Source organism: Pyrus communis, chromosome 2 (genome assembly GCF_963583255.1).
Source record: "Pyrus communis chromosome 2, drPyrComm1.1, whole genome shotgun sequence".
NCBI classification, from domain to species: Eukaryota; Viridiplantae; Streptophyta; class Magnoliopsida; order Rosales; family Rosaceae; genus Pyrus; species Pyrus communis.
This window is the reverse complement of record NC_084804.1, coordinates 18421564-18438606: the sequence shown is the minus strand read 5'-3', so window position 1 is coordinate 18438606 and position 17043 is coordinate 18421564.

Here is a 17043-nt window from a genome sequence, read left to right as displayed (position 1 = left end):
GTGTTCATCATCCGTTCATCCTAAGATCAAGCCCCAACGGCCCTTTGGATCAACAACCTCAACAAATCCACACATCCAATCGTTCTTCAAGATTAAGCCCAACGCCCCTTGAAGATCCGCTCATCCATCAACCTTTAAGATCAAGCCCAAAAGCCCTTGAAGAAATCCATACAGCCATTCTTCAAGATCAAGCCCAACGCCCCTTGAAGATCCGTTCATCAACTGCTCATCCTTAGATCAAGCCCCGACGGCCCTTTGGATCAACAGCTCATCCACAAACCCATACACCCATTCTTCAAGATCAAGCCCAACGCCCCTTGAAGATCCGTTCATCAACTGTTCATCCTTAGATCAAGCCCCGACGGCCCTTTGGATCAACAGCTCATCCACAAACCTACACCCTACGAAGATAGAATCAGAGGATCAAATTACAGAGAGATTGTAACCCCAAAATCATTAATACAAAATATATTTTGTACACGGTATTCTTGTTTCTTGTTGCAGGAACTTTTCGTGTTTACATTTGGGTTTTAGAATTTTAAAGATTGCGTGTTACTAAGAGCACTTCCTTCTCAATTCAAATTTCGTGCTTGTTCTTAGTGAATCTTAAATAAAAGTTCGTTAAGGATTTGGTTGCTTGTATATGGATCCGAAACACTTTAAAATCCTTTTGTCAGAACCTATGCACCAGACCTAAACGTTTTCGATCAGACTATGCTTAACTAGCTTGGCTAAGGCACTTTCGAGTATCAGAGCTCCATTCGAACAAAATTCCTCTTGACGATTTCCCAGTCTTGATGCCTCATTCGAACCTGCTTAACATTGAGTTGCAGAAAGTACTTGACTTAAAACTCGGTCCTAGATAGAAGTAATCATACTCGGGTTCGGGACTCAGAGCCACCCCTCGAAAGATTCTTGAATCGCCCTTTTGATCATTCCATCGAATGGCGTAGAGCCCATGTTTGAATGTTATAACCCACAATCCTTAGGTTGTATAATCTATTTGAAAGCCGAATGGTGTATTGGACATCTGGTTGGGGACCAAGTCCCAGTGCCCGTAGTTTGCCAATCGTAGTCGTGCTTAATACAGTTCAAGACTCCTAAGTTGCTAACCGAATAACATGAAGTGGGCTAAAGAAGACTCCTTTGACACTATCTTTGAATTTTTAGACTTGGAATTATGTGAAATTTCAAAGTTGTGTGTTATTTGGGCTTTTACAATATTCCCACTACCGTAAAAGCAAAAGAATGAACAAACGAGGTGAAAGTTGCTGCATAATAAATTCTTTATTTCATTAGAAATTTGACAGGGGATGCGATTGAATTCAAAAATGACAGTCTACCTATCTCCACACTATGGAGATGCTTTGGTTGAAAAGCTCTTGCATAAATCAAAATCCCCAGTGCAAAATTAGAAACAGCAGGGGAAGTTTTTCACGGTAAAATTCAAGGTGGAGGAGGGTCTTAATCTAAACCACATATTCATAATAGAACTTTCTTTGCCAACAAAAAAAACCATTGAAATTACAATTATAACATTTAATACATAACTGAAAAATGTTAAAAAGAAAAAAAAATATGTGAGTATCAAAGTAATTTCATACAAACAACTTTTTTTTATTATTTTTTCTAAACCTCATGATATGGATTTTACCATCTGCAAAAGTAGGGATAAAAACACTTAAAATACTTGTAAGAGTACAAGGTAATTATAGTATAGATGACTCTAGTAAGGTCGTTCTCCACAGGGATTGAATGAATAATTTATATCAAATTGAATCTTAATTAATTACTTAAAACAAAGTTTTGGAAAAAGGTGATTTTATGATTTAAATAATAAAAACGAATTTAATAGAAAATAATTAAATAAAGTGACAAAATAAAATAAACTAAAAGAAAATGATTTTTGAAAATTAAATTGTAAAAAGCTAGGGTTCCACCGTCACCTTAACAATCCTATGCAGTTCTTCCAATTACTTATGAATTACACATGCATATTTTGAAGGTTAGGTTTTCCTAATATATGCCTACTTGGACCCCCAACATAGAGTGTGTATCAAACATGCAACCCGTCTGTGGTATTCATATCAAATCTAAATATGCATGACTCATTAAGCTTTGGGAAACCTTTTGAAAAACCATACAACCCTTAAGACGTGGTATTCATCATAAGTGAACTTGCACATATTAATCACAAGAAACCTTCGTCAATTTCAGGGACTGACCTCCTACCAAAATTGCATCAAATTACTATTCTAAAGATCCTAATGGTAGCTAAGCATTAAGACAAATAGATAGTTTAAATCGGTGATTAATAATTGAAACATGCATGCATAATATCATAAGCAAATTGAAAAGAAACTACATATTTTTACTAAGGCTCGTGGCCTCGCCCTAGCAAACGAAAATTAGCTACTAACAATCATACAACGAAACATTATTAAAAACAAGGATAAAAAACACCTTGAAAATAAACTTGAATCCAAAAGCTCTCTAAAGTGTGCATGCATTTTCTCCCTTTTTTTTCCTCCTCTTTAACCCTAATGGCTAAATATTTTATTTATACTAATACAAAATAAAATCCAAAAAAGTCTTAGACTACAACTAGGAAACATAATAGAATAATAAAACAGAAAATAAGAGGTTTCCTATTTAAACTAAAATTCGAACTTCTCAGAAAATCACACTTTTGACCGACCAAATCGACTCAATTTGGTCGCAAAAGGTGTCTGTTGAAAGATGAAGACGTCCCCTACAAATCCTCAGAAGGAATCTTTCTTAAAATATGCCATCTTGACCTCCAAAATACCCAAAACGTCCAAAAATGTCAATTTGGGAAAGCTGCCCGCTAGGCCTTAATTTCATCGCCACGGTCAAATGGCTTGGTAGAAAAATCTGGAATTTTGAAAAAATCATCTTGAAAGGTACATGAACATCCTTCAATTAGAATCACTCCAAAATTTATCTGTTTGATCACTTTTTGCTCCAGAGGAAGTCGAATGTCCTACATTGAAAATACATAACAAAGTACCAAAATTCTACCTAAATAATCAATAAATTAATACTAAGATTAGAATAAAATATATGGTATAATATGGACTCATCAAATACCACCAAACTTAGCTTTTTTCTTGTCCTCAAGCAAAACAAAACTCAAAAACAAAGACAAAAATTAGCAAACATAAAAACTTTGTTAAAACTCAACTAAGGCACAATTTTCATCTTCAAGTTGCAATCCATAGAAAACGTTAAAAATTAAAACATCTTTTGAAAAGTTCAAACTAATCCCACCACAGAGTCTAAGCTATTTAGAATTAATTAGAAATGAATTCATGAACTTCCCTTGGTGTAAAAGTGAACCAACATAGTTAAAGAGACTCGACTAAAACCCTTACTTGTCCTTTTTATTCCACACGTACTAACTTTACATATTTTTTTTTCTCTTTTTCGAATTTTCTTCTCTTTTTTTTTTTTTTCATTTTTTTTTCACACATTTTTTTCTTTCAGTAACAGTAGTGGTCATGCAATGTTAGTTCACTTAAGCTTTCGATCCAACCCACGTACCGAGCTTTAGGTCAATGATTCCCATACCACTAAGGCTTTAGGGCACTAGGTGGAGAACACCCCTGAGGAATTACTAACTCAAGCTGAAAAGGCTACGAAACCAACTAACCACCTGCCCCATGCCAAGACTTTACTGTTTGACGTGAGAATCACTATTGATTGGGCAGGACTGACCCGGTTACTAAGCAAAGTCTCGGATGGAACAATTATTACTTAATAACAATAACTAATTTTACTTTAAACAAAAATAAAAAATAAACTTAGACTAAAAGTAAGTGTTTCAATCTCACTCTCCGCAAACCATGTTGATGTGAATGTTCAAATTGTCAAAGTATAACTTGTGAATTAGTATCTAAGCAACGATAAATAGAAAAGACTCTAATGTGGGATTAATCTTCACAATGTCCATTTGGTCTAACATTTAAAATAATCTATGGATATTAACTTAAAAAAAGTGAAAATTGTTAACTTGACATAAAAATTAAAAACCTAAAATTTTTATTTCCCACCCCCAAACTTAAATCACACATTGTCCTCAAGGTATGGAAAATAGAAGAAAAGCAAAAATAAACTAAAACAGCATAAAATAAAAATAAACAACCACCTTTATTAACTAGAAATAGAAAGACGAAAAATAAAACTAGAAAATAAAACAAAAGACAACCAAAACAACCATAAAATGATACAACGCAAAAATAAGATAAAATAAAGGGAATGGAACTGGACACACCTGGGTGAACCTGGGACATGAGAGCATCAAAGAAGGTGCTGAAAAAAAAAAAAAAAAATCCAAGAGTGCTGCGGGCTTGATTTGAACCCGTGACCTGGTGGAACAAGGTGAGGCGCTGAGCCTTGCACGTGCAGAACACTTGTGTGAAAACCCTACACCTGGAACTCTATAAGCTGACGTAACAGCTGCATTCCTCATTTCCAATCCAGCTGCTGCCGTTTCTCTCTCTCTCTCTCTCAACTTGTGCGGTCCTCGAGCCCAACACCATGAGTGCACTCCTGCATTGCATCATTTCTCTCTAGAATGAAAAATAGCTCTCCTCTCTCATTTTGTCACCCCTCTCTCTTATTTTGCTCCGATCCTAACTGCACCTCAACACTCTCTCGTCTCTGCACAACCCAAGGCCGAGGAGTTTCTGCCATGAAATGAAGGCACATCTAAGCTCCATATCGTCTCTTCCAGACCCCAGTCCTCACAAAGGTAACTACTCTCCCTCTTCCCACCTTCAATTTCGTTACCACAGTGTAGATTAAATAATGAAAGAGAATAGATAGCTCATGCATGTGTGTTTCTGTGTAGGGGTCCTACAAGCCACTGTGAAAGTAGCTAAAACAATTTCATCAGTAGCTGCTTGTCGTGTATCCAAGGTTACAGTCTCCAAGTGCCGACCATGTGATTTTCCAGATTCTGATTTGTTGTGAACTGCCCTGTCCAACTCGTCAGTTTCAATGCCTTCATGCAACTTTGTTGGTTGCTTTTCAGCCTCGGGATATTGTATGTCTGGCGTATAAACTTGAGCAGTAAATGGTTCTGTGGGAATTTTAGGATCGGCAGGTGCTATTTCCTTCTTTGGGCGTGAGTCATCGAATTGGGGTTCTTCCATCCTAGTATCGTAGGTTTTTTTCCATCTCAATGATTGTTCTGCACAGCACTCTTCTGACCCTGTTGGTTGGCAGTTGGTTGAGCAGGAAAATTTGAATTGGAATTGTTGTCTTGTTCTGCCAACTGATATGCAAGCTGCCCAATTTGCTGTTCCAGATTTTTCATTGATTTATGAATACTATGAATTTCTTGATCGGCTTGATCAAACCTTGTCAGGATACTCTCTGCCAATTTCTCAACTGCAATCTCCCAATCAGCAGGTGCATGAGGGTGTTCAAAAGGTTGTTGAATACACTCCCACATAGAATTGTGATGCTCTGGCCATGATGGATAAAAATTTGAGTAGGAATCGCACCTAAGCCTGTGAAAATTGTTCCTCATATTAATATGATGTTGCACAAACTCTGGAAAATATTGCTGTTGGGAACAATACATAACATCATGAGTATTCAAATTGTAAATTGCACAAACTGTGGGTGCTCCTTGCCAGGATCCAAACCAATCCATTGCTGATTGGCCTTCAAAATCAACAAATTGTTACCTAAAAAAAAAATAAAAATCAAGTAAATAAAAAGATATATACAAATATAATAATTAACTAAGAGTTGATAAGCATAAATTATTTAAACCAATCTCCGGCAACGGCGTCAATTTCTTGATAGGGATTTTACCACTTGCATGAGTACAAGGTAATTGTAATATAGATGACTCTAGTAAGGTCGTTCTCCACAGAGATTGAATGAATAATTTGTATCAAATCAAATCTTAATTAATTACTTAAAGCAAAGTTTTGGAAAAAAGGTGATTTTGTGATTTAAATAATAAAAACGAATTTAATAGAAAATAATTAAATAAAGTGACAAAATAAAATAAACTAAAATGGTTTTTGAAAATTAAATTGTAAAAACCTAGGTTCCGCCGCCACCTTAACAATCCTATGTAGTTCTTCCAATTACTTATGAATTACACATACATATTTTGAAGGTTAGGTTTTCCTAATATATGCCTACTTGGACCCTCAACATAGAGCGTATATCAAACATGCAACCTGTCTGTGGTATTCAGATCAAATCTAAACATGCATGATTCATTAAGTTCTGTGAAACCTTTTGAAAAACCATACAACCCTTAAGACGTGGTATTCATCCTAAGTGAACTTGCACATATTAATCACAAGAAGCCTTCGTCAATTTCAGGGACCGACCTTAAACCAAAATTCAAATTACTTTTCTAAAGATTCTAATGGTAACTAAGCATTAAGACAAATAGATAGTTTAAACCGGTGATTAATAATTCAAACCTGCATGCATAATATTATAAGCAAATTGAACAAAAACTACGTATTCTTGCTAAGGCTCGTGGCCTCGCCCTAGCAAACGGAAATTAGCTACTAACAATCATATATACAATGAAATATTATTAAAAACAAGATAGAAAACACCTTGAAAATAAACTTGAATCCAAAAGCTCTCATAAGTGTGCGTGCGTTTTCTCCCTTTTTTCCCTCCTCTTTCACCCTAATGGTTAAATATCCTATTTATACTAATACAAAATAAAACCCTAAAAAGCCTTAGACTAAAACTAGGAAACATAATAGAATAATAAAACAGAAAATAAGAGGTTTCCTATTTAAATTAAAATTCGGATTTCTCAGAAAATCACACTTTTGACCGACCAAATCAACTCCGATTTGGTCCCAAAAGGTCTTTTGAAAGCTAAAGACGTCCCCCTACAACTCCTCAGAATGAATCTTCCTCAACATATGCTATCTTGATCTCCAAAATACCCAAAACGTCCATAAACGTCAATCTTGGAAAGATGAGCCCTGGGCCTTAGTTTCATCGCCACAGTCAAATGGCTTGGTAGAAAAATCTAAAATTTTGATACAATTATCTTGAAAGGAACATGAACATCCTCCAATTGGAATCACTCCAAAATTCATCCGTTTGATCACTTTTTGCTCCAGAGGAAGTTGAATGTCCTACATTGAAAATACATAACAAAGTATCGAAATTCTACCAAAATAACCAATAAATTAATACTAAGATTAGTGTAAAATATATGGTATAATATGGACTTATCACCCCACAACCATGTCACTCTATCGAGAAAAACTTATGTGGGGTTCGACTTGCCATTGGAATGTGCTAAGTGGCACTACTATCCACTCAAAACTTGCCATTTGTTAAAACATTAAATATAAGAATTGTTTAACAGTTTCAGAATATTAACATAAAACCTAAAAAAAATATTTAAAAGTAAAAGATGAAGACATGAAACACAAACCCCACCCCAGTCCACCTCCATCGGAAAGACGAAGGGGTGGAGGTGGCAGATATAAATGTTGATCTGATAAGAAGGCTTTTGACACCTTATACGTCAAAGTCACAAAGGTGTTCATATCTGAATTATAAAGATGTTGACCTTGGGACAAATGGAAATGGCAGTCTCTTGCAGCTTGGGAGATTAAAATGGCTGAGTAAAGGAAAAAGGATTTCTATACAATTAGCGTACTGGTTTGATTAATTGAAAAAAGTGATCGGGAAAAAATAACAAGGTTTTTCTAGGTTAGATGAAGTGAACAAGATTCAAATATATTTTTGGGCATGGATTGATTTAATGATCGGAGTGGGTGGGAATGGCAAGTAGAAGGGAGGAGGTGCGCTTAAGAATTTATTTATTTATTTATTTATTTATTATTTTTTTTTGTCGAAATGTACTAATAAGGAAGGATGTGCGTTTGAGAAAATTAAGCCTTTATGTTTGTTATTCAATTTTAATAACTAATTAATTATGTACTAATTTATTTTTTAATTTTTACTTAAAATTAGTATGGAGTTCCTTATTAATTTAGTTTAATAAATGGCAAGTTTTGAGTGAGTGTTAACACAGTCTAGTGGCAAGTTGAGCTCCACATTTTTCTCCATTCTATCACTACCCTCTAAACTCTCTTTCTTTCTCTCGCCATAATTGACAACACCTTTTTATGCCTGCCATAATTCCTACCATAAAAAAACATATTTCAAAAAAATAAAAATTATATTTCTCACATATGGAGCGTGTGACCTTTGCTAGTTTATATTTAAGAATCAACTGTCGATTTACCCCCTGAACTTTCACTTAACTTTCGATTTCCCCCCTGAACTTTTCTATTGGAAAATTAAGGACTCAAACTAATTTTTTTAGCCGATTTGCCCCCTACCATTAGTTTCTCATATATTGCATCCATATTTCTGTTAAGTGAGACCATGTGTACAACATGTGAGGGTAGTTAAGTCATTTCACTCTTTAAAATGATTAAAAAACTAAAAATGAATAAAAAAACAAAACTTTCCCTCTATTTTTTCCTGCTAATTCCTATCCTCAATTTTATTTTTTCCTCTCATTCCTATGCATGAGATCCTCAATTTTATTTTTCCCTCTCATTCCTATGCATGAGAAATGACATATGGTGTTATTATCTTCATAAGTAGCTAAGTTAGTCTTTTTCTTGAATCATGTACTACCATTTTTATTTTCTTTGACAAATTAATAATTTGACAAATGATCATAGTGTTATTGTCTCCAAAGCAGTGCATTAATATAAGAAACATGTTCATAATACTCATAAAAAAATGCTCAAGATAATTATATACTTTTCATAATGTGATAATAATCCCAATACAATTTCACAAAATGATCCTTAAGAAGTTGGAAAACATAACACCCTCAACCTTACTCAGCCATCAGAAATGAAAATAAGTTTAGGTACGAGATTCCAACCAAATGGGGAAGGCCATGGAAAGTGTAGTTGATCTCCACGTGTCACGTGTGTTTTGAGCAGAATGTTTGTGCTCTTGTTTTGATAACTAAAACCTTATTTTTCTTGTGTTTGGTTAAGCGGAATGCCCATATTTTGTAATCGAGATTCTATGGGTTCTATACTTTATGGATGGTAAAATCTCTTATGTTTTCCAACTTCTTAAGGATCATTTTGTGGAATTGTATTGGGATTATTATGACATTATCAAAAGTATGTAAATATCTTGAGCATTTTTTATGAGTATTATGAACGTGTTTCTTATATTAATGCACTGCTTTGGAGACAATAACACCATGAACATTTGTCAAATTATTAATTTGTTAGAGAAAATAAAAATGGTAGTACATGCTTCAAGAAAAAGACTAACTTAGCTAATTATGAAGACAATAACACCATATGTCATTTTTCATGCATAGGAATGCGAGGGAAAAATAAAATTGAGGATAGGAATTAGTAGGGAAAGTTTGAGGGAAAGTTTTATTTTTTTATTTATTTTTAGTTTTTTTAATTATTTTAAGTGTAAAATGACTTAACTACCCTCACATGTGGTGCACATGGTCTCACTTAACAGAAATATGGATGGAATATATGAAAAACTAACGGTAGGGTCGGCTAAAAAAATTAGTTTGAGTCCTTAATTTTCCAATAGAAAAGTTCATGGGGAAAATCGAAAGTTAAATGAAAGTTCATGAGGTAAATCAACAACTTACTCTATATTTAATTAAGTAATTTTTTTTTTTTTTTTGAAAAAAAAAAGTAATTATATATTTCAATTAGGTTTTTTTTGGCATTCTTAAATAATAAACTATATTTTTAAACTTTTTGCCACATGGCACAAATTTGATGGTTAGCGAATATGTGAGACTTGTACTTGCCAATTCATCAAGTAACGGTTACACTGATGGATTTTTTAACGGATGTCTGATATTGTAAAGAATTAGTACGTTGATGTAGAACATTAAAATGTTCAAGTATGAGTTTGTTATGTAACTCAAAGTTGAGGTGCTAAAATCATTAGCATTTAAAAGTCATTATGAACTCTTTAAATATATGGATTTGCACAATCGGCGTTATATCTATAAAAAAACGAGTAGCAAGAAATAATTGCTTGGTCATAAGCCAATAATTACTTTCGAATATGTGTAGTAGATGGCCAAGAGAAGTTTTCCACATACATTTATCATTTAAGCCAAATAATACAAATTAGGTTTTTCTTGGTTGAGGCAATAGTAGGACTTCAGGCTAGGCAAGTAATTATAAAACTTTGACCGTAGCATGCATATGTCTTACTAGCAAGCTACCAAAATCTATATTAAAATAAAAAAGAGCGCATTATTCTTGATCGATTGAATTTTACCGTCCACCTTGCTAGTGGAAGGTTTTATTTTTCTTTTAAGAAAGGGAGATAACATTTCATTCATTCAAATCCAAGGAGCATTAGAACAAAACATCCTTCAAAAGGGGGTCAAGAATCAGATCCGGATGGGATCCCATTCCAGATACAATTGGAATTTGAAAGTAGAGCATAACGTGCTAGCCGGTGGGCACAACCATTTGCTTGACGACGAACATTGGTAGAAATAGCTCCAGTGACTGAGGCAAGAAGCACCTTAAAATCCTCAATAATATGCCCAATGATAGACAAATTAGTGGAAGGGTCATTGAGCGCAACCATAATCTGGAGGGAATCGCTTTCTAATATGAAGTTTTGAAAACCCCTTTGAGCCGCCAGCAAAGCACCCTCTCTAGCAACCAATGCCTCACTAACCATAGGAAAGCCAATATGATCAAAAGTTTTTGACACCTGCCACAAAAACACCCTGATCATCCCGGATCGCCACGCAAATACCTCCCCGTTTGGACAGCTCATTTCACGCACCATCAGTGTTGGTTTTAAACATAAAAGTAGGAGGGCGAGACCAATAAGAAGTAACAGAAGGAAAAGGAGGGAGTTCGACAATGCAATGAGCGATTATACTCCTGCCACTAATAGAGACAGCGAGATAGAACAATATCCAGACTTTCGACCTTATCATTCTAGAGTTTTTCATTCCTTGCTCCCCAGATAGCCCACAACACCATAAGGCAAATTTCAAAATTAGGAGTCGAAAGGTGCTCAGCCCAAAGAACCATACGACTCAGCACATCTAAAGGGTAAGGCACATGGGGATGATCAACAGGTAAGGCTAGCCACATGCATTTGGCAAAAGCATAGTCCTACATCACATGCGAGGTAGATTCTTTAGGGGCGCCACAAAATAAGCAAAGAAGATCAGAATTGGCCCTCTTTTTTCTCAGGTTCATCTTGGTGGGGATAATATCTCTAGCAATTTTCCAAGCACAAATTTTAAACTTTGTAGGTAAACTGGTTGCCCAGAGTTTCTTCCAGAGCAGGCCCGAGAAATTTGCATTAAAGGACATCGAGGGAGCCTCCATTCACTGTTGTAAAGAATCCCGTGCAACATGGTATGCACTCTTAACCATAAAGGGACCTTTTTTGTCATAATGGTAGATCAACCGATCATCTGGACAACGGATGCTAATTAGAAGAGACAAAATTACATCAGATTCAATATTAGTGAAGAAACTCTTAACAAGAGATACCTTCCAACACCCATTATGATCGATAAGATCCTTGACAAAAACACCCCGCATGAAGGAGGTTTAGGGCAAAAAAATTTAAGTCTCGAAGGTAGTAGGAGCCATCGATCATTCCAAATGTGGACTGAATCTCCCATGCCGATTTGCCATCTCGAGCCCGAATTGATGACCTACCTTGCAGTTCAAATACTTTTCCATCCTTAAGAAGCATCTAGCTTGATCACCGCCTCTAGGAAGGAGCTGTGAGGATAATATTTGGCCTTCAGCATCTGCGCAACCAAAGAGGAAGGCGCAGAGAGAAGCTTCCAACCTTGCTTGGCTAGGAAGTCAAGGTTAAAAACGTATAGGTTTTTGAATCCCAAACCACCATCACACCTTGGAAGACATAGTTTATCCCAAGCCAACCAATGGATTTTACATGTATACTTTTTATCATTAATTTAGGTGAAGAAATTGAAAGACATGAATTCACCCGCTTACATTGAAGAATTGTACAACTTGGCTATCTGGCCCCTAAGCACAGAATTGTACTCCGGTTGTCATGTAAATGGCATCAAGTTTTTGGCAGTTGATCCCAATGACAAGCTATATGCACAAAATAGTGGGGTACATGTCCCGAGTGCCTGCGACATTACAGACATTGATTTCTATGGAAAACTTACAAGTGTTATGCAATTTCTTTACAAAGACTGCTGTTAAGTTATCCTGTTTAAGTGTTGCTGGTTTGATACAAAACCCACGTAGGGTCGGAGGTGTTAAGCAAAACGATAGTTTTCTATTGGTCAACACTAATAGATGTTAGTATAATGACGCCCCCTACATTTTGGCAACGATGGCCAAACAAATTTTCTATATATATGACCTTAAGGGCGAGAGGAGATGGAAAGTAGTTCAGAAGATTGAGCATAGAAGACTATATGATATTCTGAACCGAGATCCTAGTAAAGATGGCGATTGTGGTGACATTGCTGACCAACAACTGGAGACTTTAATGGAACTTGGTGCATATACACTGCAAGATATGACTATTGTACAAGAACCATATCAGGTAGCTGGAGGTCTTGAAATCAAAATACCGATCAACTCCATTATGATTGACCTCGGGGATCTACCGTGATACAATGCACCTGAGCACGCAAACGACGATGTTGACGTGCCTACAGGCGATGAGGAATGGGAGTCTGAATCTGATGAAAGTGATAATATTTATTCTAGTTCAGAAGAGGATTAATGAAAACTTGTGATGTAAATGTAATGATATTTATTTTGTATACAAACAAAAGTTTCCTTTAAAATTTGTAAAAAATTAGATAAAAATTTAATTAAACAAAAAACATTATTTATTTATTTAAACAAAAAATAAATTAAATTTACAAATATGCACGACGACGTTTTAGAAATGTTTGTCGCACAAATATTTAAAAATTCATTTTTTTAATTTAAAAATGGATGTGCGATGAAAATTAGAACACCCTCGTCACGTAAACATATAAAATTTTGATTTTTTTGGCAAAAATTGGGTGCGTTTTTGTTTGGGCGCATTTCTATTTTGGCGAAAATTAGAACACCCACCCCCTTCATATTTCTTACAGACCCTATCTCTCTATCATTCTCTATGAAGCTCACTCTTCGCTCTTCTCTCTCCTGCTCGATTCTCAGTCTCTCCATCTCTCGATCTCGTCACTCACTATCTCAATTTCTCCCTCTCTCTCCCTCTCTCGCTCTCTCGCTCTCTCGCTCTCTCGCTCTCTCTCTCTCTCTCTCTCTTTCTCTCTATTTCTATGTCTCTCTGTAACTCACTTCCCTTCACCTGACATCTGTCGCAACACTACGATGACACACCATCTCATCGCTGCTGCAACATTACTAGGTAAGCACCAGTGTCCCTTAATAAACTCTCCCTTAATTCAATTATTTATTAGTGAAAATTTTCATTTTTTTCTGTTGAATTGTTTTAATTAGAACAATTAGGGATTTATGGTTCGAATAGGGAATCCTGGGTTATGGTTTTCAAATTGGGAATCTTGAGTTTGGGTTTCGAATTGAGAATATTGGGTTATGGTTTTCGAATTGGGAATCTGGAGTTTGTATTTCTTTTTCCATTTTTTTGGTTATAAACAAAATTGGGTATCAAATTGGGAATCAAATAGGGTTTCGAATTGGGATTACCTATTGGGAATGAGAGGAAGTCCTAGCAAATTTCATTAACAAAACTAGGTATTATACATTAAGAAATTTGGAAATTTTGCTTTGAATTCAACTATCATAGATCAAACTCATTAAGAAAAATGGGTATTTTTTACATTAACAAAACTAGGTATTTTTTTACTGGGGTAGGAGTACTGGTTTTAAGAAAATGTCGAAAAAGAGAATATGGTCGTAGTTCATTTTTTCTTAGCTCATTCAAACCAGATATGTGTTCTTCCTAGGATTGTAAATTATGTCGATATCTCTGCTTAGGTCATTCAAATTTACAACACTAAACCAGAGCCAGCCTTGAGGGTATGCAAAAGGTGTCATCGCATAAGGTTTCGATTCAGAAGGGCCCCCAAATTTTCTTTAAATGTACATAGCCACATGTGTAGATATATTAAAATATGCAATATAATATCAAAGTTCTAATCTAGTGCTAGTGGCTTAGGGTTTTTACCATTTTTCGACAGTCTGTGTGCCTTGCTGATTTCAAAAACATGCAATTGTTTCGAACTCATGACCTATTGAAGATGGAAAACACTCTTGTCCACAAAAATGAACTGATTTTTTATTCACCAACCTGTAATACTTCAATTTTATAAAAACAAAATAAAAAATAGAAAATAATAAAAAGCCTCCTTGTAAGTTTTGCACAAAGCACCCAAATGCTTAGGGCCGCCCCTGCACTAAACTAATAAGACTTCTTGACAAAAAAAAATATATATATATATCTACTAATTAATAAAATTCTCTTTGTCAACCAAAAGAAAGTGAAAAGACAAATTAGTCTTCTATCACACAAAAAAAAATGATGAGCAATAATGTAATTTCACAGGTCTAAATTTACTATTTTTTATTGAAACCTCACCTACAGTTGATGTTAAAATACCTCCAATATAAAAAATAAATAAAAACCGAAAACAAAAACCTCCAACAGAGTGGCAGCACCATGAATTTGTACATTGAGAATGAGGTTCGTAGGGCCACTCCTGGTGGAACTGGAGACATCAAAAGCATCACCAACTATTCCCAGTAATTTACTTGGCCAACTTATATATATAATTAGGTTGAAGGTATTGAGATCTTCTAAATAATTTTTATTTTTTGCTCCATTTCAATGCTACAGATTTTTAGAACAGTACATAAGGCTAGGGCCGAAGGGTTCACTGACGTCCTCTTTCTGGATGCAGCCACTGGAAAAAATATTGAGGAGTGTTCTTCATCTAATATTTTCATTGTTAAGGTATTAGTAATTGCAATTTGCATATACAGTTTCAATATTACAAGTCACCAACATTCTGAGCATGTTACGTGATCGGATTGTTAAACCCTAAACCCTAATTTCTCTGTAACATGTTACATAACTGAATTGTTAAGCTACACAATCAAATAAGAATTATATTAATCGACAGCAAACAAAACGTGCATTATTGAGCTTGAAGTGTTCTAAAAATTAAAAAAGAAAAATAATAATGTTATCGAAGGCTTCTATGTGAAATGCCCATTCAAATTTAGCCTAACAATTATTTTACTGGTGTAGGATAGTGTGATTTTAACTCCACCAACCAATGGAACTGTTCTTCCAGGGATCATAAGGAAAAGCATCATAGAAATTGCTCTCCATCTCAATTACGTGGTAATTAACGACCCCTTTTTACCTTAATTAAGCATTAACTACTGTTCATTATATACTTATCTTTGTTTTTTTGTTTTGTTTTATAAATATTGCTTCTCTACCCTTTATATATGAACATTTTTTTTTTTTTTTTTAAGAAACGATATTATCTATACTAAGGGGAAATGGTGGGCTTAGCCTCCAATGGGCTAGCAATAATATGGTTCAAATTCGCATTTGGCGAGAATTAAACCTAAGAACTCTTACTTACCAGTGAAGATGAATATCAGTTGACCGTAGTACTAAGTGTCTATATGAACATATTATTAAACACTTCTCGTCATGAGCAAAGCCATAAATGTTTTTTTTTTTTTCATATGGTGTAAACGTGTAACTAAGATAATAATGTAATTGGATGTTTTATAATTAAAGTGTGTAGCCGCTAATTAGCATTCTAACATTTTCATTTTTCAACATGGTTATGGCCATACACTATTTTTTATTTTTTTTGTCAAATGATAATATACACTAATAGTTTGTTGTATTTAAACACATAAATAAACCAAAAAATAAATCAAAGAGATAAGAAGCTTCCGTGGGTTCCATAAAAAACATATCGGATATAACCATGTAGAGGGTTACAAGTACCCACACATGGGCTTGATTAATGAAAATTAAGAAGAAATTAAAGCAAGAGATTTGAGGAAAATAAGCTTATTCAAATTACTTATTAACATCACAAAATAAAATTATGAGCGTTAATTCAATTTCTCATAAACCCAATTTTGCTTTTTTTTTTTTTCAAACCTCTCAAATATCATCATAAAATCTCCAATTTTAAAAAAATAAAATAAAATAAACCTCACTTTTTTACTCTCTCTTTCTCTGTCTCACATTTGTCTCCAACTTCTCTCTTTTTCATATATTTTTTCTTTTAAAAGTTTTTATATTTACACACACATAGTATATGGGCTTCATCTAGTAGTATATATAGATGTTTAATTAGCATCTATATATATGGTTGTTTCTAAGGTGCAGACCTTGCATGTGGACCATAATCTAACTGTTGTGATCTGACGAGCTCACACGTAGAACTTGGTTGTTGTGACCTAGTGTAATTCAAAACTTTTTTTTTTTTTTTATTCACTCGATATGTTTTTGTTGGAGAGAAAGGGAGAGTGAGAGATTATTCACACATTCAAGAGGGAAAGAAAGGTAGAGAGAAGGAGCTGGTGTGAGGAATCAATTTCAGGTGGATTGAAGCTCTGTTTCGATTATGACTCGATAATCCTATACCTTTAAATTTTATTTTAGTTTTTGTTCACTGGGTGTGTTTTTGTTGGAGAGAGAGGGAAAGATTATGGTTTTCTTCGCAAGGAAAAAGAGGCAAAGAAAGGGAGCTGGTGAAAGGTGGGAGTGTTCGATTTCAGGTGGATTGAAGATGAGTCTCGATTGTGACCCTGTAAATCCTATACTTTTATTTTTATTTTTATTTTTTTGGTTGACTAGTGTGTTTTTGTCGGAGATAGAGGGATAGCTGATTATATTCGCAAGGAAAAGAAGTAGAGAAAAGGACCTAGTGAAGAGTGCTCGATTTCATATGGATTGAAGCTCTACTTAGATTGGAGTTGACAACAGTGGTTCGTCCAGAACCTT